Source organism: Phascolarctos cinereus, unplaced genomic scaffold (assembly GCF_003287225.1).
Source record: "Phascolarctos cinereus isolate Bilbo 61053 unplaced genomic scaffold, phaCin_HiC Scaffold_4;HRSCAF=312, whole genome shotgun sequence".
Lineage (NCBI taxonomy): Eukaryota > Metazoa > Chordata > Mammalia > Diprotodontia > Phascolarctidae > Phascolarctos > Phascolarctos cinereus.
Window position 1 is genome coordinate 57,343,595 of NW_027555847.1, and position 26,085 is coordinate 57,369,679.

Sequence of the window (26,085 nt, forward strand, 5' to 3'; positions counted from 1 at the left end):
ATGTCTGATTGTACTCTAGACTAATTTTGAGCTTTTAGTCAACTAAAAAACCCTTAATCCTTTTTAGGCAAACTGCTAGCTAGCAATTTCTTGCCCATCTTACATTTGCAAAATTGACTTTTTGAGCCCAGTTGCAAGACTTTTCACTTGTGACTACTATATTTCATTTGGTTTGATGAAGCCAAGTAGTATAATCTGTTGAAGTCTTTGAAAATCCAGTGAGTTACTTGTCCCACCCAATTTTAATCACAGCACAGAACCCCAGAGTTTGAGCAAACCACTAGCCTCAGCCTCCTGGGTAGCAGCGATTACAGGCATATACCACCATGCCCATCCTGGTGCCCCTCTTTAGACTTTCTGAGATTTAAGGAGAGAGCTGGACCCAGAACATAACATTCCTATACAAGACATTCCATCATCTGCCTCCTCTCTTTGCACAGGCTGTCCTCCCCCCACCCCCAACCCAACCCCATGGAATAGAATGGAATGGAAAAACATTTGCTAAGTGCTTATCATATGCCTAGCACAGAGAATACAACATGAACTTGAGACCAGTTCCCATACTCACAGAATTCCCATGCCTGGATTGCCCTCTGTCCTTACCTTTACCTACCAAAATCCCTAGCTCCCCTCCAATTATAGCTCAGATCCCTTTTCCTATAGTATGCCTCTCTTGATTCCCCAAGCTACCAGGCTTCTCCTCTACCAGATTACTTTCTATTTACTCTGTATGTACTGTGCACATATTCTCCCTCGCCCCACTACTCCGCTCTGTCAAGCAAGCACCCTGAAAGCAAGAAATAGATTCTTTCTGGATCTTGCATCTCTAGTGCCTGGCATGTAAGTAGGCACCCAATAAATGGCTATTAAACTGAGCTGAATTGAGAGGACAGAATGGCCCTAGAGCTTTGTAGCTATCTGTAAAGAAGATGGAGACTTTTTATTTCCTGACAGCCTGAATCACTACTTTGAGAGAAAGTGTCTACAAATGGCAAGAATTGTTTTAAGCCCTCATAGAAGTGCCTGAAAGAGATGCTTCCCCCCCCCAATCTCTACTCTGAAGGAAACCTGGAACTATTAGTAGCACAGAATAAAAAGCTGTAGTATATTCACTCAGTTGCATATAAACCAGTGCATATATGCTTGCCCAGTGGAGAAATGACCAAGTGGATCTGTAATTAGATTAGATCAGGTACAGTGGTGAGTGCCTTAGAGAAGAGATTCTCAGCTTACCCCTTGTAGGCACAGGTGAAGCTCCTTCCTGCACCTCAACATTAGTCTGGGGCTTAGGGTTGGAGGCCCCCAGTACAGTGTAGTGGAAAGCGCCCCATATTTGAAGTCAGGGGACCTGCTACTTGCTACCTTTGTGACCTTGGTCCAGTTCTCTTCTCTGGAGCTCAGTTTCCTCTTCTGTTAAATGAAGGGGGTTGGACTAGATCAGTGGCTCTTAGCTTTTTGTGAGTCATGGACCCCTTTAGAAGTCTGTTCAAACCTATGGATCTTTTCTCAGAATAATGGTTTTAAATGCATAAAATAAAATATATAGACTTGCAAAGGAAGCCAAGTACATTGAAATCTATCCATCCATCTATCTATCTATCTATCTATCTATCTGTCTGTCTGTCTGTCTGTCTGTCTGTCTATCTATCTATCTATCTATCTATCTATCTATCTATCTGTCTGTCTGTCTATCTACAGCATGGACTAAGAACATGGATTAAGAACCCTCAGATTAAGTAAATTTTAAGGTCCTTCTAATCCAAACTCTTGAGAACCTATGGGTATGCCTGAGGGCTAACAGGAACTACATCTCCCTCTCCCTCTCTCTCTCTCTCTCTCTCTCTCTCTCTCTCTCTCTCTCTCTCTCTCTCTCTCTCTCCTCTTTCTCTGTCTGTCTGTTCATCTCTCTCCCCCTCCTTTGTTCTCTCTCTTCCTCCTCCATCTGTCTGTCCATCTGTCTGTCTCCTCCCTCTCTGTTCTCTTTCTTCCTTCTTTCTCTCCCTTCTTCCTCTCCTCTTTCTCCTCTCCTCTCTTCTCTTTTCTTTCTCTCCCTCCCTCCCTCTCACTCTCTTTTTTCTCTCCTCTCCCGTTTCTTACTTTCTCACCCCTTCTCTATCTTTTTTTGTGCGCTCTCTCTCTCTCTCTCTCTCTCTCTCTCTCTCTCTCTCTCTCTCTCTCTCCTCCCTCACCCCTACCACACACATTGGGGTTCTGGAATTTGATACAGCAAAAGATCTGTGAATATCTGCTATAGGTCATCTCAGGATCCCTGCAGCAAAACAAGGCTTCAGGGGCACGGCCCCAATGTGGGCTCGTGGGACTCTTGAGAGAGTTGGAATGGTGAGTCTACTTTGGGGAAGCATGCTTTCACCCATGCAGACCATAGCATCTCCACTCTAGTTCTCAGCTCTGCTTTGGTGACTCAGGGGTGCTGGCAGCATGGGACAAAGCCAGAGCCCCTGAGAAGGGTTTCCACCTCCATACCCCTGACCAGGTGGTTTTCCAAGTCGAGTGCACTGTTTCCTCACTTCCCAGGCACTGGATTTCTAGCTTCCTTGAAAGTCCAGTTTAGGAGTCACACTTACCAAGACCAGTCCCTCCCAGGTGTCAGTGTTCTGGGTCTCTTAGAATTACTTTATATATTCAGTTCATACATATGTGTGAACACATATTCTTCCAAAAGAGTATAAGTTCTTGAGGACAGATGCTTTTTTTTGTCTTTGTATTCTTAGCACCTAGGATAGCATCTAGCACACAGTAGGAACTAAAATGTTTGTGGGATTGAACTGAATCCAACCAGCATTAGCAACATTTGCATGCAAGAGCTGGAAACCCTTCACCATTGAAGGGGAAAAAACTCCACATAAAACCCCAACCATCATTGGAATTGGTTTGCCTCATAAGCAATTAGTTCCCATTAACCGGAAATTACTTTCCAGCCTGATTGCTGCCAATAAGACATTGTGCAAGCCCTTTGGAGTGGACAGGGAGCCAGCTGCTGGCTCCTGGCTGTCAGCTTGGGATGGGAGCCCACTTAGGCCCCATAGACCTTCAGAATGGGCCGGTAAATCTGTCTGGAGCTTGGCCTTTTGCTCCACCAAAGCCAAGGCTGAGTGCTCCTGAGAGTTCTAGCCAGAGGAACACAGGGTTTGGCCAACCACTGTCTGGTATGGGTGGGGGTGGCAGCTCAGAGGGTGGGGGAACAGGAGTGGGCGGCCAGACCTTGTTTGCCAACAGTAGTAAAGACCATGCTTCTGGGAATGCTTTGGCTCTTTCCCCCCTACCAGGGCCAGAGCCATTTTTACAGAGGAAGGTTATACCTGGTCTGGAAAGCAGCTCAGGCTCCTTGTCATTGAGGGCTGGCTCCTGGAAGCTCATTAAATTCATGCCAGCCACTAACATCTCCTTGGCTTCAGGAGTTCCCAGGCCAAGCAGTCAATGGGATGGAGACACAGGGCCTATATTTTAGCAAAATAGTGAAGCAGGCCACATTTGTCTCTATTTTTTTTTTCATCTCCTATCTCTGCCCATTTTCCTCCCCTTCAATTTGTATTCTATTTGTATTCCCAGCCCTTCAAATACTTTAAGACAATTATTTTGTGCTCTCTGTTTTAGTAATCTGTGACCAGAGAGCTGGCTTCAGCAACTAAATTCAAATAACTTTCATCAAACAACTATTATGTACAACACATTGTGCTAAGCACAAGGAAAACGAAGAGGGATACCTACAGGCCTTGTTCTCAAGGTTCTGACAGTCATTTGTATAATAGAGTGAAAAAATCCCTAGTCAAGGAATCTGTTCAACAAACATTTACTTAGTGCTTGCTGCAGCCTGAAGACTGTGCTGAGTGGAGAGTGAGAGAGAGCAAGAGAGAGACAGAGAAAGAGAGAGACAGAGAGACAGACAGAGACAGAAGACAGAGACAGAAAGGACAGACAGAGACACAGAGACAGAGACACAGAGATAGAGAGGCAGAGACACAGAGACAGAGAGAGAGACAGACACAGAGAGAGCGAGAGAGAGCAAGAGTGAGAGCAAGACAGAGAGAGACAGAGAGACAGAGAGAGAGACAGAGAGACAGACAGACACACAGAGAGAGACACAGAGAGAGAGACAGACAGAGACAGAGACAGAGAGGGACAGAGAGAGAGACAGACAGAGAGAGAGAGAGAGAGAGAGAGAGAGAGAGAGAGAGAGAGAGAGAGAAAGTTATTGTACCTGCCTTTATGAAGCTTCCAGTCACAGGCTATTGTAAGAATCAAGTGAAAAGATGTGTATGGATACCTTTTGTAACCCACCAAATGCTCTACAAATGAAAGGAGAGGAAAGGACTCTATAAGATTTAGAGCAGGATGGGACCATAGAGACCACCTAGTCCAACCCCCTCATATAAAATACAATTTTTATCTTAGTTTTATGTGTTGTTTTTCAGTTATGTCCGACTCTTTGTGACCCCATTTAGGGTTTTCTTGGAAAAGATCCTGAAGTGATTTGCCATTTCCTTCTCTAGCTCCTTTTACAGATGAGGAAAGTGAGGCAAACAGGGTTAAATGACTTGCCCAAGGTCATATAGCTAGTAAGTTTTTGAGGCTGGATTTGAATTCTGGTCTTCCATACTCTAGGCCCAGTGCTCCATTGGCTACTCCACCTAGCGGCCTTCGGTTTTATGTACGCCTTTGATTTTTTTACTATGTTTTCCAAATATGTCCTCTCCTGCCTTGTAGAACAACTCTTATAAACAGGTTGTAGAACAAAAAGGCAGATCAGTGAAATCAACTAATACATCAATTATATTTGATAGTGAACGCAACATTTCATGCCCATGTTCTCCAGTCTCTGCAAAGGAGACTTTTTCTCACCTTTTTGCGAGGGGCCAGACTTGGTCATTACAAATTCGCAGTATTCAATTTTATTTCATTTTTCTTTCTGTTTATGTTGTTTCTGTCTTTGTATATGATGTCCCTGATTCTTCTTGCTTCCTTTTGAACTGGCTCATATAAGTCTTCCCATGCTTCTCTGCATTCTGCATAGTTAGCATTTCTAACAGTGCAGTCATATTCTAGTACATCCATGTAGCACAATCAATTCAATCATTGTTGGCAATTGATGCCCACCCTTCATTTTTCACAGGAAGAAACTGAGAGACTTTGCAAGGAACAGAGCCAGGATTTGAATTCAAGTCTCTTGACTCCCATGTCAGTATTCTTTGCACTATAACACTATGAGGGTGTCACCTTTTTATCCCCCCCCCCCAGTGTGAGAATTACTCATAATAGGCAGGCAGGAACTGTTTGCATGAATGAATGGGGTGTATCTTTGTGACAGGCAAATGCCCACCTTGTTCTCTGTGTGTTTCCTCAAAGCTCCCTCAGTCCTGAGTTGGGTGAAAGATGACTTTTTATAACCCTCTTCTTCCCTCTGGACCCGGAGCAGGTTTGACCTGCTCTTGGGATGCTCCAATCACTCAGTCAATCATGAAGGATTTAGTGAGGCTTCCTGTGTGCACAGGGATCATGGCTCACTGTGCCCTAGAGGGTTGGAAGCTGTCAGGACCTGACCCCACAGTGGGCCCCTGTGAATGGCAGGCTTAGTGGGGGGCCGAGGTGGGGGGGTAGCTATTGAGGCAGCCCCAGGGTCCTGGGTAGAAGAGTACCCTCTACTCTCTAGCCTTGTGACATAAGATTAAGTCACTTTTCCTATCTAAGCCTCAGTTTCCTCATCTGTAAAATGGAGATTATACCCTGTTCTGAGGCCCTCCCAGGAAAGATGTGAGGGCTGTGTTTTGTAACTGTAAAACACTGTATACATGTAAAGAATATTTGTTGTTTCTGTGACTCTCATTCTCATCTTTTAGTCCGTCAAGGTAGAAATGGTCCTGGCACAAAGCGTTTACCTGTTATTGGTCTTTGATGTTTAATGATCTGTGGACGGTTATAGGGAGACAAAATCATTGCTTTTTCTAATTCAATAAAAGTGTTGGGATGTGAGCTTAGCCTCTGCAGCTTCACTGAAGGCATCTTTGGTTGTGATACTATTGTTATATCAGGACCTGTGATCTCATTGTTGTAGGGGAACTCCCTGCGAAGAAAGGCCCTTTACCATTGCAGATTGGAAACTGTCCCACAGCTTATTGTCTTAGAAAGTTGTCTGGGTCTCTGAGAGGTTAAGTGACTGACTCATAGCCAGAATGCATTAGAGGAAAGAATTGTACCCAGATTTTTCTGACTCCAAGGCTACGTCTCTGTCTATTGTACTATAGCACTTCTCATCATCATCAACAGCATTTGCATCTATTATTATTATTATCCATTCGTGATGAGAAGCAGTGTGGCATAGTGGGTGGAGAACTGGTCTCAGAGCCAGGAAGACCTGGATTCAAATCCTGCCTCTGACACAAACTGATTATGTCACCCTGGGTGAGCCATTTAACTTCTTGGCATTCAAGACAATAATAGCTAATAATAATCCCTGGTATTTACGTAATACTTTAAGTCTTGTAAAGCCCTTTACAAATATTATTTCATTGTATCCTTATAACAATACTATTATTATCTCCATTTTTATAGCTAAGAAAACTGAGGCAGACAGAGTGTGTGACTTGTCCAGAGTCACACAGCTAGTAAATGTCTGAGACAGAATTCAAACCCAAGTCTTCCTTACTCTAGAACCAGAGCTCTATCCATTACAAGACAATTCTGTAAGACTATGAATTGCAGAGAAGGTAGCAACATGCATTGGCAGAAAGAATTTCCTCATTTGGGAGTTCTCTATATTGATTATATCGCAGGTCCAGTGCCCATCTCTATCTTTTCACAAGTGAGGAAACTAAAAGGCTCTTGCGCACTGGCATGATGAGTCAGATCTAGCCCAAAGCTGGCCTGTAGATGGCCCCATCCTTAAGAAACAGTAATGGTAGGTATTATTTTCCAGATGAGGAAACAGAACTTTGGAGAGATGAAGTCCCTTGCGAATGGTCACCAGGTAGTAAGAAGTAGTCATAACTCTTACTCTAACCTACAGGTTCAATGACATCCCACTCTCAACGCACTCCTCTACCCCCAACATAGGAGCACATGATCAAGTCCTTAACAGATTTCAGGCCATGCTTGGACCATCCAGGCTCACTTGATTGGTGAGAATTGTTTTTCATCACAGTGAGAGGAGAATAAAGGTAGCAAGCTGGGATAGCAACCGACCTCATATTTGAGTTATTTCTTAAGACTGGTGCCCCAGAGGCTTATCCCTGAAATCCATATACTAGCTCATTCTTTGTCTCTTCATTCGCACTTTGCATCACCCATCAAAGGTTAACCCACCAATCAATCAGTCAGTGATTCAACAAGCATTTATTTATTCAGTACTTATTATATGCCAGAGCTAAGGATGTGAAGATAGGCAAAAACGCAGTGTCTGACCTCAAAGAGCTCACATACTAATGGGAGAGAAAACATGAAAAAAATACGCATATACAAGACATATGCATAGTAGAAAGAAGGTAGCCTTAGTGGGAAGGTGTTAGTAGCAGTGGGAAATAGTTTCTGAAAAATAAGTTGATTGAGAGCTGAGTCTTGAAGGAAGCCAGGCTTGTCAAGAAGAGGAGAGGAAGAGGAAGAGCATTCCAGGCATGGCGCACAAGCAGTGCAAAGCTACCGAGCTGGGAGCTGGAGTGGGATGAAGCAGCGTGTAAGTTGATGCTAAGGACTATAGAGTGCTTGGAAGGGAGTGAAATCTGAGAAGGCCGGACAGGTAGAAAAAGGTCAGGTTATGAAGAACTTTAAGTGCCAAACAGTTTATAACTTTCAACTTTCTAAAACTCTCCAAATGGTGACGTACTCTATATGAACATATTTAGTGTGGCATGGTAGAAAGTCAATAGTCAATAAACATTTTAAGCACCTACTATGTGTTAGGCATTTTGCTAAGTGATAGGGATACAAAAAGAAGCAAAAGACGGTCTCATCTCTCAATGAGTTCACAATCTAATGGGGGGGAGGGGAGGGAACAAATAAATGTATACAAACAAGATGTATACAGGATAATTAAGAGACAATTAAATTACTTTAGGAGAAGAATTTATGACCAAACAAGAGAAAGCGAACATTATGAAATGCAAAATGGATAACTTTGATTACATTAAATTGAAAAGTTTTTGCAAAAACAAAGCCAATGCAACCAAGATCAGGAGGGAAGCAGAAAACTGGGAAAGAATTTTCACAACCAGTGTCTCTGATAAGGGTCTCATTTCTAAAACATATAGAGAACTGAGTGCAATTTATAAGACTACAAGTCATTCCCCAATTGATAAATGGTCAAAGGATATGAACGGGCAGTTTTCAGATGAAGAAACTAAAACTATCTATAGTCATATGAAAAAGTGCTCTAAATCACTATTGATTAGAGAAATGCAAATCAAAACAACTCTAAGGTACCATATCACACCTATCAGATTGTCCAAGATGACAAAACAGGAAAATGATAAATGTTGGAGAAGATGTGGGAAAATTGGAACTCTAATGCATTGTTGGTTGTGAACTGATCCAACCATACTGGAGAGCAATTTGGAACTATGCCCAAAGGGCTATAAAATGTGTATACCCTTTGACCCAGCAATAGCCCTTCTAGGGCTATATCCCAAAGAGATCATAACCATGGGAAAAGGACCCACATGTACAATATTTATAGCAGCTCTTTCTGTGGTGGCACAGAATTGGAAACTGAGGCGATGCCTATCAATTGGGGAATGGCTGAACAAGTTGTGGTATATGAATGTAATGGAATACCATTGTGCTATAAGAAATGATGAGCAGGCAGACTTTAGAAAAACCTGGAAAGACTTACATGGTCTGATGCTGAGTGAAATGAGCAGAATCAGGAGAATCTTGTACACAGTAATAGCCATGTTGTGTGATGACTAATGTTGATAGACTTTGCTCTTCTCAGCAATGCAAGGATCTAAGATACCTCCAAAAGTCTCATGATGGAAAATGCTATCCACATCCAGAGAAAGAACTTTGGAGTCTGAATGCAGATTGAAGCATACTATTAGTTATTTTTTTTCTTCTGTTTTGTTTTGTTTCTTCTTTCTTGTGGTTTCTCCTATTGGTTCTAATTCTTCTTTACAACATTACTAATGTGAAAATATGTTTAATAGGAATGTATATGTGGAGCCTATATCAGATTGCATGCCCTGTTGGGGAGGGAGGGGGAGAAAACTTAAAACTCAAAAACTTATGGAAATGATTGTTAAAAACTAAAAATAAATAAATAAATTAATTTAAAAATCACTTTAGGAAAAATCAAAATTACTTGTTCATTTGTTTCAGTTGTGTCCAACTCCTTGTGACCCCAACTGGAGTTTTCTTGGCAAAGATAGTAAAGTGGTTTGTTATTTCCTCTTCCAGCTCATTTTATAGATGAGGAAACTGAGGCAAACAGAGTTAAGGGACTTGCCCAAGGCCACACAGCTAGTAAGTGTCACAGTCTGGATTTGAACTCAAGTCTTCCTGACTCCAGGCCCAGTGTTCTATCTAAGCATATGGGAAAGGCTTCTTGTGGAAGATGGGATAGAGATTACTGGGCTAGGAGTCAGGAGGCCTGGATTCTTAACTTGGTACTACCATTGGCGGTTTGAGTCAATTCTAAGCTCAGTGTGAGACAATAGCGTGATGAAGTGGTCCCAAAAGCCAATGCAGATGAGATAACATTCCTAGCATTTTCAGTCCTTGAAGAACTATATAAATGTTAGCTATCAGCAATTAGACTGCATTGAGAGAGGACATAATTTACAGGACTAGGGAGGTGACAGTTTCACTGTTCTTTGCCCTGCTCAGACCAATTCTGGAGTACTGTGTGTAGTTCTTGGTGCTACAGTTTAAGAAGTTGATTTGATTTTTATAAGCATTTAATAATAATTATAGTAATAATAAATAGCATTTATGTAGTTCTTTAAGAGTATAATCTCTTTCTCCTAATGCTCTGTCTCCACATTATAAAAAAAAGAAAGAAAAAGAAACTCCTCATAAAAAAAAATGCATAGTCAAGCAAAACAAATTCCTACATTAGCCATGTCTAAAAATGCATGTCTCATTCTGCATTTTAAGTCCATCACCTGGCTGGCAAGAGGTGATCCATGTTGTATCTTCAGTCCTTTGAACTCAAGTTATTGGCCAGAGTTTTAAAGTCTTTTAAAGCTGTCTGTCCTTATGATGTTGTCATTGTATGAATTGCTCTCCCGGTTTCTGCCCATGTCAATATGCATCTGTTCATAAAGGTTTTAGGAAAAATGTCTTTAATCTGAAGAATACCAGAGGAGAGAGAAGAGGATGCCAAAGGGATTCTGGAGGATGCCACTGGAAGATTGGTAAAGAAAGTAAGGGTGTTTTAACCTGGAGAAAGAAGATTCAGGGAGGAGGGGAGGGGCATGATAGCTATCTTCAAACATTTGCAGGCTGTCAAGTGGAAAGGGGGAGGATATTCATTCTTCATGGCTCCAGAAAACAGAACCAGCAATAAGGGGTGAAAGCTGCAAAAAGGCACACTTTATTTTGAGAATTTTATTTATATTGAGAAATATCCAAAAATAAAATATGCCGCTTTGAGAGCTTTTCATTTGGAGATCTTTGAGGAAAGGTTTGATGTCTAATAGTCTCACACACACACACACATACACACACACACACACACACCCCAGAGGGGATTCTTACTCAAGTATGTGTTGGACTAGATGACCTTTGAAGACCCTTCCAACCCTGAGACAGAGCCTTCCAACCCTGGATGAAACCAGCTGCTCTACCCGTCACCTTGGCTTTACTCTCTCTCTTTCTCTTAGCACTAACCAGTCTGATTTCAGATTTCAAGTGGGGAACTGGCGGGGCAAAGAGGCAACCTTAAAGGTCCTCTGGCTTAACCCCCCCCCCCATATTTTATAGATGAAGAAATTAATTAGTATTAGTCAAGTTGGTCAAGATGACTAACTTGCCCCCCTCTCCTCTTCCCTTCTCCTTTTGGGGATGAAGGAATGGAAAGGAAATGACCAAGGAAATGGAAAGACTCAAGAGCGGGGCCCTGACCTGGGGCTGAGGATACAGGTTGCTGTTCATTATGGGCCACGTCCCAGCACTGCTGCCGTCTTCATCACCTGTGGTTAAACTGGGGAAGACTCCAAACCCATTATAAACATCGTAACCCAGTGTTAATGCGAAATGAGGAATTCTCATTGAAAATAATGCTCTCATTTGGTAGACTCATTGCGTATGATTTTAGCAGCCCATGCAGAAAGCCTCGCTATGTAAAAATCAAGGAAGCTGTTTTAAAACCTAGCGTCCTGAAACCCTTTACCCCAGGACAAAAATGTGATTCCTGGAAATTATTACTGGTTTGCAACTGCCTTCATCCCCCACTTTCCTACTTCCTTTTCATCAGTGGTTCCCCACTGATTATCAGATAAAGTTCAGACTCCTAAGTTTGGCATTCCAGGCTGTCTTTCAATCTACCTTTCCAGCTTTACCTTCTATTTTCTTCCCCCTTCACTTCTTTTGCATTCTAGGAATAATGAACTATTTACTTTCCCTGAGCATGCCCAAATTTTCTCACTTCTACATAGCTGTTCAAAACCTTGCCAGAGCCCTAGAATGCCATCTTTCTCTGTTCATGCTCCCCTTACTCATTTTGCCCCAATCTCCACATATCATGGAAGCTGTGGTGAAAAGAATGCTGGTGATGACATCAGTCACTGGGCTTAGGGAAAATCCTCAAAGTAGTGAAAAGAGCCCTGGCATTGGGATCAGAAGGACTAGGAATTCTCCCACTTTCACATACTCCCTGTGTGATCTTGGATAGAACATTTCATCTCAGTGGGTCTCATTTTCCTTAAGTATAAAATGGGAGAATTTGACTAAATGGCTGTTGAAGTATTTTCAGCTCCAGATATATGATCTTATGAGAAACCTCTCTGTGCCTCAGTTTCCTCATCTGTAAAAATGAGATAATAATTGCTTCTATGTCTCAGGGCTGCTGTTAGGATGAAATGATATATTTGTAAAGTACTTCATGAACCTTAAAGCACTATATTATTGTTATTATATATAACTATTATTGTTATTGTCATTATTATTATTTCCTAGATAAGGAAAGCAAGTCCCAGACAAGGAATCCTATTTACTTAAAGTCACACATAGGAAGCTGGGAATTAGACTTAAGTTCTTTGACTTTAAATCCAGGTCTTTTTCTGCATGGGTTTGGGATTTAGCAGTATGGTTTTGTTTCTCCTTTCATAAAGGATGTGTCCTAGTCTTAAGACCTAATTATTATTAAGAAATGATTCTAATTGGAACATGAAACATCACACTGTCAGCTGATGAGGAATCCCGAGGACTGAGCTTAGTGAGACTGTTACTGAGAACTGGCTTCTAACCCCAGGGCTACCTCTTACCTGTGGGGTGATCTGGGATGTACTTTCTCTTTGTTTCAGTATCTTCATTTATAAAATTAGGGTAGGAATACTTCCCTCCATGCCTCAGGGACCTGCTGTGAAGGATCCATTGGGATCATGGGAATGTACTTTAAAATCTATGAGTTATAAAATATTACTATGGCAGTGGATTCTCTGACCTCAGGCTGGAGGTCAGGATTGGCAAACCTCCCGAAGGAAGCCTTTTACACATTATGCCATGACGGAATGGGGATTGGGGTGAGGATTGGATGGGAATACTGCTCCTTTTTTCCTATATAGAGCTGGTTTCTATATACATCTTCTTTGAATTTAGAGCCCAGGAATATCTGCTTCCCAAAGTGGCCTCCAGATGCTCAGGAGACCTACCCAAAGTTCAAGGGACCAACTCTCAAGGCACCATTATCACAGAAGAGGAAATAGCACTGCTGTCTCCCAAATCAAAGTTTTGCTCATTTTAAACCCAATGCAATGTCCAGTCTAAGTATAAAATGGCCTTTTGGAGCTCTGTGTCTTCTTTTTCCTTTCCCTGCTCTCTTCCGTCTCCTCACTTCTTTCTTCTCTCTCTCCCTCCCTCCCTTTCTTCTTCTTCTTCTTCTTCTTCTTCTTCTTCTTCTTCTTCTTCTTCTTCTTCTTCTTCTTCTTCTTCTTCTTCTTCTTCTTCTTCTCCTTCTTCTCCTCCTCCTCCTCTCTCTTTCTTCTTTTCTCTCTGTCTCTCTTTTTCTCTCTCTCTCTCTGTCTCTCTCTCCCACCCCACTCTTTTTCCATCCTTGTCACCTCCATTTTCTCCTATCTAATTCTCTCCCCTCTATTTTGCCTCTGCTCCCCTCCATGTGCCACCATTTCCCTGCCTCACCTCTCTATTTTCTTTTTTCTCATGCCTTCTTCCCCTTTTATTCTCCCCTCTCTTCTCTCCCTTTGTCTCCTTTTTTGTTTTTTTCCCATCCCACTCCATCTCTCTGCCTCTATCTCCCCTACTCTCCTCTCTCCATCTCTCTTCTCTGCTTCTCTTACCTCCTTCCCATCTCTCTGTCACTCTCCTCACTTCTCTCTTTTCCCTTCCTCTGCACCCTCCTTCCTCCCTCCTTTTTTCCATTGTCCTCTCCTGCCTCTCTCCTTTCTGCTTTTCCATCTCTCCATCTCTCTCTTTTTGAATCTGCTTTGCATTTTCGGGATGTGCTGCAATAGAAATGAGCATAAATCACATAGAACTAATTTAAAAAGAAAAAGACTTCAGGACTAAGTCATCGATCTTCACTTATTCCAGGACACCTGCATAGTATCCTGACTTCCCAGGATGGGGAGTCAATTAGAAGATTATCAACTCTCTGAGAGGGAAGCTAGATGAGGGAAGGAATCCAGCTGCTCTCTGAGCTTCTCATGAAGCCCTGGGAAGAGTGACAGAGCTACTCATGTAGGACTGCAGATAATGGAACCTCTTCCTCTTGAGTTTGGTGACAGCCAGAACCATAGCAGCCAGCAAGCCCTACACTGGGAAACCTATTATGGGAGAATTCCTGCAGCCTTGGCAGGAAGAACCAATTAATTTGCAAGCTGAAATTGCTATCAAACGGCAAGGCAATTATAACTGGTCAAAATAATACAGAGAATGTCTTGAATTAGTGGCATCAGGGTAGACTGTTAGAGCTTAAAGGCCCTTAGAACATAAAAGAATAGACCTGGAAAGGACCTTGAAACATACATGGAATGTAAGAGCCAAAGGAACCATAGAAAAGACAATCTTAGAATTGGAACGACCCTGAGAACATAGAATATTAGAAGTGGAAGGGGCCGTAGAACCCAGAATATTCAAATTTGGAAGGGATCTTGATAGAAAAGCACTGGGCTGGTCTTTAATGGGACTGAGGTCTACCCCGTACTTGTATTATGCCACTTAACAGTTCTAGATCTCATTTCCCACATCTATAAACTGAGGGTATTCATTAGATAACCTCCAAGGTTATTTCCAACTTCAGATCTATTCTCTTATGAACATAGAATGTTAGCAATGGAAGGGACCTAAGAGCTAAGACTTTTTTTTTTTGGTGAGGCAGTTGGGGTTAAGTGACTTGCCCAGGGTCACACAGCTAGTAAGTGTCAAGTGTCTTGTTTGAGACTGGATTTGAACTCAGGTCCTCCTGAATCCAGGGCTGGTGCTCTATCCACTGTGCCACCTAGCTGCCCCAGAACTAAGATTTTTGAGGTCATCTAATATAACTCCCTTCTCTTACATAAAAGGAAACTGGAACTCAGGAAGGAGAATATGCACATTGGGGCATATTGTTTTCCTTTTCTGAGCCTCAGTTTCCTTATATTTAAACTGAGGGTGTGGGTTAGGCTATATCACTTAATAATTCAACCTGACAGGCAGTAGGGTGTAGTGAATAGGATACTGAATTTGGAGTCAGGAAGACCTTGGTTCAAATCCTGTCTCAGACTCTGGGCTGGACATTGGATCTCTTTTTGCTTGTTTCCTTATAAAGGAGTTATATTCTATGACCTCAAATACATTAGTTAGAAGTTCCCTTCTATCTCTTCTCTGACACCTGAATAAGCGTTTATTCAGTACTTGTTCTTTTACATCCAAGGCTCTGTGAGACAGATGCTTTCCTGAAGGAACTTGTATTCTATCTGAAGAACAGATGGCTGATTTGAAGGTCCCTTCTATCACTACAATCTGATGGCTGTCTATCACCATGTGATGCTCACAGTTTCTCTGTGACATAGAAAGGTCAGTTCTCTCATCCCAATTTGACAGCTGGGAGAGCCAAGACCTAGAAAGGTGAAGTGCATGCTTAAGATTTTGTAGCAAGTTTGTGGCAGAGCTGGAGTAGATCCCAGGGATCCTCACTGTCAGTCCTGTACTGTATAAGAACAGGAGGCAAAGGCTGTTTGCTCTGCAGACTTCTAGTCTATCTATTCACTTATGTGGTTTTTTTTGAGGCACTCCAAAGACATCAGCACAGTATTCAGAAAACCTTTCAAGAGTTTTTAAAAAATATCCTATTATCAACAGATGCTAATTCAATTCAAAATTATGTTTAAATTTAGGAGGAAAATAATCCTTTGGATAACAAAAGAACAAAAATCTTTGTGTATCTGGTACTTAATGTATGCCACCTCTACTTCTTAGTCCCTTAACTTATACTTTATACTTAAATACTGGTGTTCTTCTTAGCTTCTTAGCTTTACCCTTTGAAGCTCTATCAGCGCGTCAGGCTTCCTCGTTCCCAGAACCATCACTGCAGGTAAAAGCTGCTCTCTATAATGACATTTCTTATATCTATTAGCTAGGCTATGATTGTCCTCCCCACAAATTCTTCTTTTGGGGGCATTTCCACTTCCAGGATCTTTTGGGGAAAAACATGGCATCTGTTTCACTTCTCTTGGCCTCTTAACTGTTTTCTGCCCAACAGGGAGAGTGCAAATATGTGGTGGGTAGCATAGTACAGCATGGTGGAAAGGGGTATGGTATACTGAACCTAGAATCAAAGCATCTAGGTTTGAAAGTTCAGTCTACTACTAACTACCACTTATGCCTTGGGCAAGTCACGACTTCTTTGGAGCTTTTTTTTATTTTTAAAACACTAGTGTTAGGCTCGATGACCTCTCGCTCCCAATCCTATGAATTATCTCACAATTCATGCTTGTGGATTGGGTTCTTGGGGGAATCACCTCCAGGTTCAAGGTAGTCTATGGGTCTGTGATCCTAAAACCATGACTCATAGGCCCCCACTGATACACTTGCCTTTAATAGTCATCCAGTAGACACAATTAACTCAAAACCAAAGCATCTGCTGAGAGAGCATTGTGAGTACAATTGTAACAAAACATCTCCCCTAGAAGCCTGGGGTAAGCTTTCCCATAACTATGCACAGAGTCAATGGGAAGAGTGAGCACATGTGTAGAACACATAACAGAAAGGAGCATATGTAAGGATATATGAAGCCAAGACAACTCCCACCTCTGGGAGGTAGCGCAAGGTTCCCACGTCCTGTCCTTCTTGTGACATTCTTATGTTACACCCCCCGGGTACAGTATCTTTGTAGGGCATTGCACTTGGCTCTTCTCCCTACTCCTTTCCATATCCGAAGTTCAAATTCTGGCAGCGAGTGCTGGCCGCACTCTTGACTCACAGAGGTCCTACTCATCAAAGCTATCTCTTTGATATCTGGGCCCGCTCCCTGGTAGGTGTGGAGTCCCCTATTGCACGGATAATTTTACTAGAAGATGCCATGGCTGATGTGGGAGAGAGGATAAAGAAATTTTGACCCTCTTCTCTACTGCCCTCTGGTAACACAAAGGAAAAGCCAATGAGCAATCCCCTCTCAAGAGCTGGGTTCTTCATTACGAAATGCAAAATGGATAACTTTGATTATGTTAAATTGAAATGATTTTGCACAAACAATGTCAATGCAACTAAGATTAGGAGGGAAGTAGAAAACTGGGAAAGAATTTTTAAAACTAGTGTCTCTGATAAGGGCCTCATTTCTAAAATATATAGAGAACTAAGTCAAAATTTATAAGAATACAAGTCATTCCCCAGTTGATAAATGGTTAAAAGATATGAACAGGCAGTTCTCAGATGAAGAAATTAAAGCCATCTATAGTCATATGAAAAAATGCTCTAAATCACTATGGATTAGAGAAATGCAAATCAAAACAACTCTGAGGTACCACATCACACCTATCGGATTGGCCAACATGACAAAACAGGAAAATGATAAGTGTTGGAGAAGATGTGGGAAAATTGGAACACTAATATGTTGTTGGTGGAGTTGTGAAATGACCCAACCATTTTGGAGAGCAATTTGGAATTATGCCCAAAGTGCTATAAAAATGTGCATACCCTTTGACCCAGCAATAGCACTTCTAGGGCTGTATCCCAAAGAGATCATAAACATGGGAAAAGGACCCATATGGACAAAAAATTTATAGCAGCTCTTTCTGTGGTGGCAAAGAATTGGAAATTGAGAGGATGGCCATCAAATGGGGAATGGCTGAGCAAGTTGTGGTATATGAATGTAATGGAATACTATTGTGCTAGAAGAAATGATGAACAGGCAGACTTTAGAAAAACCTGGAAAGACTTGTATGGACTGATGCTTGAGTGAAGTGAGCAAAACCAGTAACAGCCATGTTGTGTGATGACTACCTTTGATAGACTTTGTTGTTCTCATCAATGCAAGGATCTAAGACATCTCCAAAGGTCTCATGATGGAAAATGCTATCCACATCCAAAGAAAGAACTATGTAATTTGAATGCAGATTGAAGCATACTATTTGCTATTTTTTTCTTCTGTTTTGTTTTTTCTTCTGTTTTTCTCTTTCTGGTGGTTCTTCCGATTGGTTCTAATTCTTCCTTACAACATGACTAATGTGAAAATATATTTAATAGGAATCTATATGTAGAGCCTATATCAGATTGTGCACCATCTTAGGAAGGGAGGTGGGGAGGGAGGGGGAGAAAAATTTAAAACTCAAAAGCTTATGGAAGTGAATGTTGATAAATCAAAATAAATTAATAAAAAAAGAGCTGTGTTCTTTGTCTATAGATGGCTCTCTTCTTTGCTGCCAGGGGTAATACTCCTCAGAGCCATCTTCTTCCTTGATGAAAGAGAGGGTGGGGAGGAAAGGAAGAGGAACGGGGTTGAGGGGGGGAGGAGGAGAGGGAGAGGGAGAGGGAGAGAATGAATGAGAATGAGAATCTCACCTTTTAAAGGGCCAAGGGAAGTGGTTGATTCTTTGGTCGGCTATTGGCTAGCTGCCTTCTAATTCAATCAAGTCTGATATGGAGAAGTTCTTCACACATCATAAGAAGGGCAAAAAAGTGCAAACTCACTTACACTTTAAGACTTTAGCATCTCATTGTCTCTGCACATGCTCATTATAGTCTGTAAATTAGTTGACTGGGCTGGGGAAAATTCTTAATTAAATTTTACAATTTTAATCAAATTATTTTCTTTTCTCTATTCTCTATTATCTGTCTCTCCTAGTGAGAAAACTAAAGAAAAAAAGATCTCAAAACATAGATGCATAGGCTAGCAAAAAAAATTCCTTCCTTGGCTATATCCAAAATGGTATGTCTCTTTCTACATTTTAAGATCATCATCTCTCTGGAAGGAGATGACTGATGTTTCGTCATCAGTCTTCTGGACTCATGGCTTATCATTGCATTGATCAGAGTTCTAAAGTCTTTCAAAGGTGTTCTCTATATTGCTACTACAATTTTATAAGTTATCCCCCTAATTCTACCCACTTCACTATGCATCAGTTTATGAAGGTCTTCCTAGGCTGCCTTTGAAACTGTCCATTTCAACATTCCTTAGGGCATAATAATATTCTCTTGTATCCAAATATCATGATTTATTTGGCCATTCCCCTAATAAGAGTGCCCCACCTTAGTTCCCAAATTTTGCCTCATGCAAAAAAGAGCTGCTATAAACATTTTGCTACATAGAGGTCCTTTTCCTCTTTGTTTGACTTCTTTGGGGGTGGTAGTGGTATGTCTGGGTGAAAGGGTAGGCATAGTTTAATGACTTTTTGAGCATAGTTTCCAATTGTTTTCTAGAATGCCTGCATCAATGCTCAGCCCTCCCAACACTACATTAGTCTGCTTTCTTCCAAAACCTTTAGGTAAGACTTAACCAAAACAATCACCAACTAAGAGAAGCTTCTTCGCTAATTTCTTATGTGTAATCTGCTTCCTATTTAGCTCTGGAGTCACATAGATTAGAGTTCAATCTGATGATATTTTTATTTTTTAAATTTTTTTTTAGCAATGAAACCAATTTATTCAAGTTGATAGCAAAACAGATAAAGTGTACATAGAAAACTATTATACCAGACAATACAGAATGAAGGAATTCTCCCATTGTCCCATTGGGAGTAGGGGAGGGGGGAGGAGAGGGAGAAAGAGAGAGAGAGAGAGAGAGAGAGAGAGAGAGAGAGAGAGAGAGAGAGCAAGAGCGAGCTAGCTCTCCTGAAGGGAAGTCCCCTAGACTCTCTAATACAGCAAGCCGGGGGATAGGGACGTGATGGAGACTGCCAACTTCTCTTATATTGGCTTCTCCCCAGAGTATGACAATATTTTCAGACAATTATAATTTACCTCAAGAGCAAGTGTGGTGTAGTAGATAGAGTCTGGTCTTGGAGTCACGAAGACCTGGATTGATGTCTTGGCTCTGAAATACTGTGTGACCCTGGCCAAGTCACTTGATGTCTCAGTACCCCATCTAAGACAATAAGTTATGGAATTCCCAACCTGCATTAGCCAAGTACTTACTTTACCTTATCTGGCCATCTCCAGCCACATTCTCCTGGAAACTTCTTAAAGGCTATCAACTTGTAGCCTATTAATAGACCAGGCAAGAGCCATACATTGAGATAGCAAATTGGAAGAGAATTGCAAAGTGAAGAAATAGAAAAATATATATGAATACTCATGGGAAGAATGCAATCTCAGTCCTCACTACCACCAGCAAGGCAGCAAAAAGAGATTCTCCAAGATTCAGGCCTCTGAAATGGAAGCAGCCAGGAGACTTCCATATGGACATCCTTGACATCTCAGCTTGAAGAAGGGATCTGCCAGTAACATGGTGCTCTGCCTCATCTCTTCATTCTCAGGCTCAATCTCTTGCTTTGTGGCTTTCAGGAATGTACTGAGACTCCTGGGTTCCCAGAAATTAATCCTTTAGTTCTGGATGCTCACCCACTCAGGCCCCACATGCCAGTTTTTCCTCTTCTTTTCAGAGTCTTCCTGTCATTTTCCCCTTATAATGCCACCTAGGGAAATAGAGTCCTGGTAACTTTTCTTAATAAGTAATCCATTGCTCTCTGCACCCAGGCACTCTAGAAATACAGTCTGCTTCCCACTTTTGTTATACCTGGTTTGCATGACAAGCACATATGCAACTGGACAGATTTTTGTTCCCTGCTCTTTAGTTATTTCATTGTTTGATGTTACTAGAGACATAATCAATTTCCACATGTTGCTCTCTTAGGTATCATGAGTAAGTTGACGGTAATTTGAGGATAGCACCCCTTTCTAGCCACTCCCCTAACCTATAGTCACACTCAAAGGTTGAGGGTCCCTCGATGGCATAGCTTTTATGATACAGGATTTGTGATTCTTTTATGACACAGGATTCCCCCCCTCCCCTCCACCAGGGACTGTGTTTTTCTAGTATTATTGTTCATGAGACCTCATTTGTTTGCTTTTCATTGATCATCAGCCAGACTTAATTAACTTTCGTTGTTGTTGTTGAGTCATGCCCGACTCTCTGTGACCCCATTTGGGGTTTTCTTGGCAAAGATACTGGAGAAGTTTGCCATTTCCCTCTCCAGCTCATTTTATAGATGAGGAACTGAGGCACACAGCTAGGAAGTGACTGAGGCCAGATTTGAACTCAAGAAGATGAGCCTTTCTGACTGCAAACCTGGCACCCTATCTAGCTGCTCAGAAATTAGCTTTTAGAAAGGATATTTACCAACTGAGTTACCAAACTGAGGGTACACTCTCCCTTGCACATTCAAGGTCCAAGGTTAGAGTAGGCTCAATCTTAAAGTACAATCACGGTGAGGTGCATGTGGAGAGAACACATGTGGTCATAGGAATACCTTGAAAATCCAGGAAGTCTTTTTCTCTGTTTATGGGGTCTTCATAAAGTTCCTCCTAGGGACGGTTAGTCTTCTGGGCTCTGAGGATCAGTGTTTTTCTAGAGGTCATAGCTAGTATTTTCTCTTCCCAAAGCTGTTGCCATTCTCAGGTGACTATTTTTCCACTGTCTATAGGCATGCTTCCTCAATAGTCAGCCACTACTACTATGATAATTACCGCCACTGCTTCTAGTGGGACTCAGTTACCAGTGGGACTTATGAAGATTTTAATGGCTGTGCCAAACTCATAGGGCTGACTAGTGGCAGAGAATGAGAAGAAAATTCTCTCCTCTCCCTAAGTGATTCCTGCTCAGGGGCTTGGCTGGAACTCTTACATCTCCAGACTGGCCCACTACTTGGAATTTTCAATTCAGAACTGCTTTCTTTTTTGTACATAGTCTCAGATTGGGGCTGATTCTTTTAGCCAGTAGCAAGATATTTCCTGTGTAGCAGCATCTGTCTTTATCCATTGATCAAAGCACTTTATTTCTCTCAAATTAAGGACTTGATCACATCTCGTTTACACTTTGATTGATTGTCTTAATTGAGCTGCCTGGGCTTTTAGTAATTACATTAATTGGGGTGGGAATGGAAACCCCTTCTCTTATATGAATAATTATGCCAGGTGCCCCAGAAAGATTTATGGGGATTTGAGACAACTGGGGAGAAGTTTCACTACCTTTTCAAACTCTTAAATTTGTGAGGAGTGTTTACTCATGTGAGAGAGAGGTAGGCTATCTGGGTGGCTGAATGGGAAAGTACGTTAATCTTTGTTGTCACTATGACTGAACCTGGTGTTGGATAATAAACTTGTGGAGATGAGATAGGTAGAATAGCCCTCCTATCCAAACAATAGTTCTGTGAGATCAGAGATTGACAGGAACTATAACACAAAGGAGAAATTCTAGAACAGAGATTGCTGACTGGCAAAATGTTGGAGCCAAGATGCAGAGAGACTGCTTTTCTTGTCAAGATGTTGCTCTTCATCTTTTGTTTTTGAAGACGACCAGTGACATCACCGGCATTGTCTTGACTTGCATGTTAATTGGTTTTAAGTGAGGCAGAGTTACAAAAGTCATCAACCTTATTCTCTCTTCCAGAGTCACTGAAGTCCAGTGGCAAGACAAGAGTCAGGATGACTGGTGATGGCCAGGGATGCAGTGGAGGACCTTGACATCTTCAATGTCTGACCAAACTCTAAGTACTCCCCAGCACCTGCTTCAGCTGCCTTCATGGCCTTTGGAACAAGTTGTTCTGCCCATTCTGATAGGGAAAGGCTTCACATGCTTCACCCCAACTCACCTATGGGTTTAAGGTCTGTCAGTTACCCAAGACAGTTTTACTGCGGGGTGGCTGCTAGGCATGCTGCAGCTTTTTAGAGCCACAAGTGAGAGCTGGGTGACCCATGGACACCAAAGGTGGATGAGCAGCCCTGATGACCATCTTACCAAGATAGGGAAGCTCTGGAGTATTCCTTTCTATAGTGACAGAATGGAGCCCATGACAGGCAGTCTCTGGCATAGGATTTGTGATAGCTGAACAGCTATGCTGCAGAATGGCTGGAGGAAACGTGATGGAGACTGATGCTGATACCAGCTTCTAGAATTTGTGTTTTCTGAGGAACCACAAGAGCATTTAGTCTCTTTCTGGTGTGTGACCACCTGGATCAGAAGCCATGCACAGGTTTAACTCCACCCATTTTTCCACTTCCTTTTGTATATCTTTCCCCATTATATAGTGAGCTCCTTGAAGGCAAGGACTATTTTTCTTTTTTTTGTGTTTGTATCCCCAGTGCTTAGCACAGGGCCTAGCACATAGTAAGAACTTAATAAATATTGATTGACTGAGTGACTATGGGGAGAGAGCAACTCTTTGGGAAGAGTCTTTATTTTCCTTGAAAGCTATTATGAATTCTTCAAATTGTCAACAGAACTTCCTCCTTTGAGCCCTGGAGGAGAGAGTGAGGCTGATGACTTTGCACAGCTCTGCCTCACTTAAATCCAATTCACTTGCAAGTCAAGACATCACCCTCCTGATGTCATTGGTCCTCTTGGAGAACGAAGGACAAACAACAACCTATATGCTTGTAAGGGGGAGTTGGTGACAGCACATGGTGGGGGTGAGAATGGATGGCTTTCATAGTAAGCTGCTTAGATCTTCTGGGTCAGGCTAAAGCCCTCGTCTTTCAGATGGGGAAACTGAGGCTCAGAGAGATGAAGAGACTGCCTCATGATCACATGTCTATTAGGTGGGAGAGCCCAGAATCAAGCCAAAATCCCCTTAATCCTAAATTCAGTGTTCTTCCTGCTGTAGCAAGCTGCTTCTTAGCTGGACAGCTCAGGTTATTAGGAATGGCTGCTTTGGGCAATATCCTAGAAGCAAAGGAAATGAAAGAAAACCGTAGAAGGAAAGCAGGATATGAGGGGAAGAGTCCTGGCCTGAGATGTTTTCTAAAACTTAGTTAATTTTTTTTTCTTAACTCATAGCCAAACTGAAAGAAGGCTTGATTTGGGATCAAGAGACCTGGGTTTGAATGTCAATCCTGCTATTTACAAGTGGTGTGACCTTGAACAAATCACTTTCATTCTCCAGGAATCTGCTTCCTCACATATAATAGGAGGGGGTGGGACTAGAGGATCTCTAGGGTTCCTTCCAGCATTTACTTTAGTTGTCCTATCATTTCATCATCCTATGACCCGAGTTTTAGCTTTGCCTCTGCTACTGACTCGCTCTGTTACTATAGGTAGTAGCCACATTTCTCTGAGCTTCGGTTCTCGCCACCACAAAACGATGGGTTTGAACTACATAAGAACTGACATTGCCACGGCTCTTGAAAATTTCCAAAACACTTTATATATCAAGCTTCATGACAGCCTGGTGAAATAGGTGCTACAAGTATTATTATCTCTATTTTACAGGTGAGGAAGCTGGCCTAAGAGAGGTGAAGCAATAGTAATATTGTTCATATTCACATAGCTAGCAAATGCCAGAGGTGAGATGAAAGTCAGGTCCAGCACTGTAAGCACCACCCATACCACTTCTTTTAGATGACGTTTAATGTCCTGAGAAGCTCTAATATGCTTATTCAAGGATCGATAAAGAGAGAGTGAGAAGAGAGAACTAAGAGAAATAGTATGGGGTAGGTGGAACAGGCAAGAGAGACATGAAAGATTGATTCTGGTTTTGTCATTAATCAACTGTGGAGCCTTGGACTACTCTGAGCCTCAGTTTCCTCTTCTGTAAAATGAAGAGATTTGATAAGGTGATTCCTATACCCTTTCTTCTCAGGCATGCTTTGATTATAAAAGACAGAGAAGGTGCCAAAGAGAAAAGAAAATGAAATGAAACAATTCCCCAGGCTCCTACCTGTTACCGTCTCCGTGCTTCCTGATTTCTGATCCATTGTCTAGCTCTGAATCCCTAGGCACTGGGGCTTGCCTCTAACTGCTTTGTGAGGCATTTCCAGCTGTGTAAATAGTAATACTATCAGATAACAAGGCACCTAGCACACCCTGAAGCATGCCCTACAAGTTGGCAGGCAGTGGGCTCTCCTTCTTCCCCTCTAGAACGTCCCCTTAGGCAGGCAGGCAGGCAGGCAGGAACCAGCAGATGCTGCTGGAGCCCAGCCACAATGGCTATAAACCACCAGCATTTGCAATGGTAATGCTAATATTAATAACAGCAAGGCAAACAGTGCCCTAAATATGGGGATAGAATCAGAAAGGGGCCAGATCCTAGGCTGTAGCTGGAAGGGTAGAACACCCCTTCCTAGCCTCCCTCCTTTCCTCCTTTCCTCCCTTCCCACCTCCCCACCCCCCCATCTTAGGAGTAAGGTCTTGAGTGGTTTCATCAATCGTCTGAATCTGGTTAAGAGTATATAATTCACTTAGCTCTCCCTGTCGCCTTTCAGAGCTGGGCTACGGGGAAGGGACTTTATATACCAATTCTGCCCTAGGGCCATCTCTTCTATTATTTTATTATTCTAATTGGTCTGTTCCCATGATGCCTGCTGAAAGGAGCCTTAGAATTCTCTCTCTCCCTCTCCCTCCCCCTTCTCCATCTGTCTCTGTCTCTATCTTTATCTCTCTCCTTTACTCTCTCCCTTTTCTCTCCTCTCCTTTCTCTCTTCTCTCCTTTCCCCCTTTCTCTCTCTTTCTCTCTCTCCTCTCCTTTCTCTCCTCCTTCCTTTCTCTCTCCCCTCTTTCATTATCCTCCTTTACTGTCTCCTCCCTCCTCTCTCTTTCCCCTCTCCCCTTTCTCTTTCTCTTCTCTGTCTTTCCCCCACTCTCTTTCTCCCCTCTCTATTCCTCGTTCTCCTCACTCTTCCCTCTCTCTTTTTTCTCCCTGCTCCCCAACAGGGACTTTGGAAAATAACTTTACCCATGGCAAATAACTGATGATAAACAGCTGAGAAATCATAACACAGGTTACCAGATTAAGAGTCAGATATAACTTGGAGTTTAATTATAGACTCTGCAGTGAAAACGCTATGTCATATCATCTTTGACAGGTTACTTTGAATCCATGGGTCTCAGTTTTTTTCCTCTATAAACTGAAGGAGTTATGCTAGACATTCTGAGATCCTTTCCAGCCCCAACATTCTGTAGTCCAATAAATTTTCCATTCCTTGCCTACAATGAAAATAAGAGGGAAAAAGAGAGGGGATTGGGGAAAAGGGGGAAAAGAGAGGCCACCTTTGGGTGATATTAATTTGCTTTCCTGACTTTGAGAGAGAATTTATCGTGTCAACCAATAAGTACCTCCTTCCCTAGGAAAGGGAAATTTGGAGTTGGTACTATTCAGATGGCAGCTCCAGACTATATCTGAACATAGTTTATATCATTGCCTATACCTCAAAACCCGCAGCAGGTAGTGCATGGCCTCAGGAGTAAAACAAGCCATGATCCTGGACCACTGAAGATACATGTGAGTACTTCATTTCACCCAGGTACAATAGCACAGGTGCAGGAGACTCAGC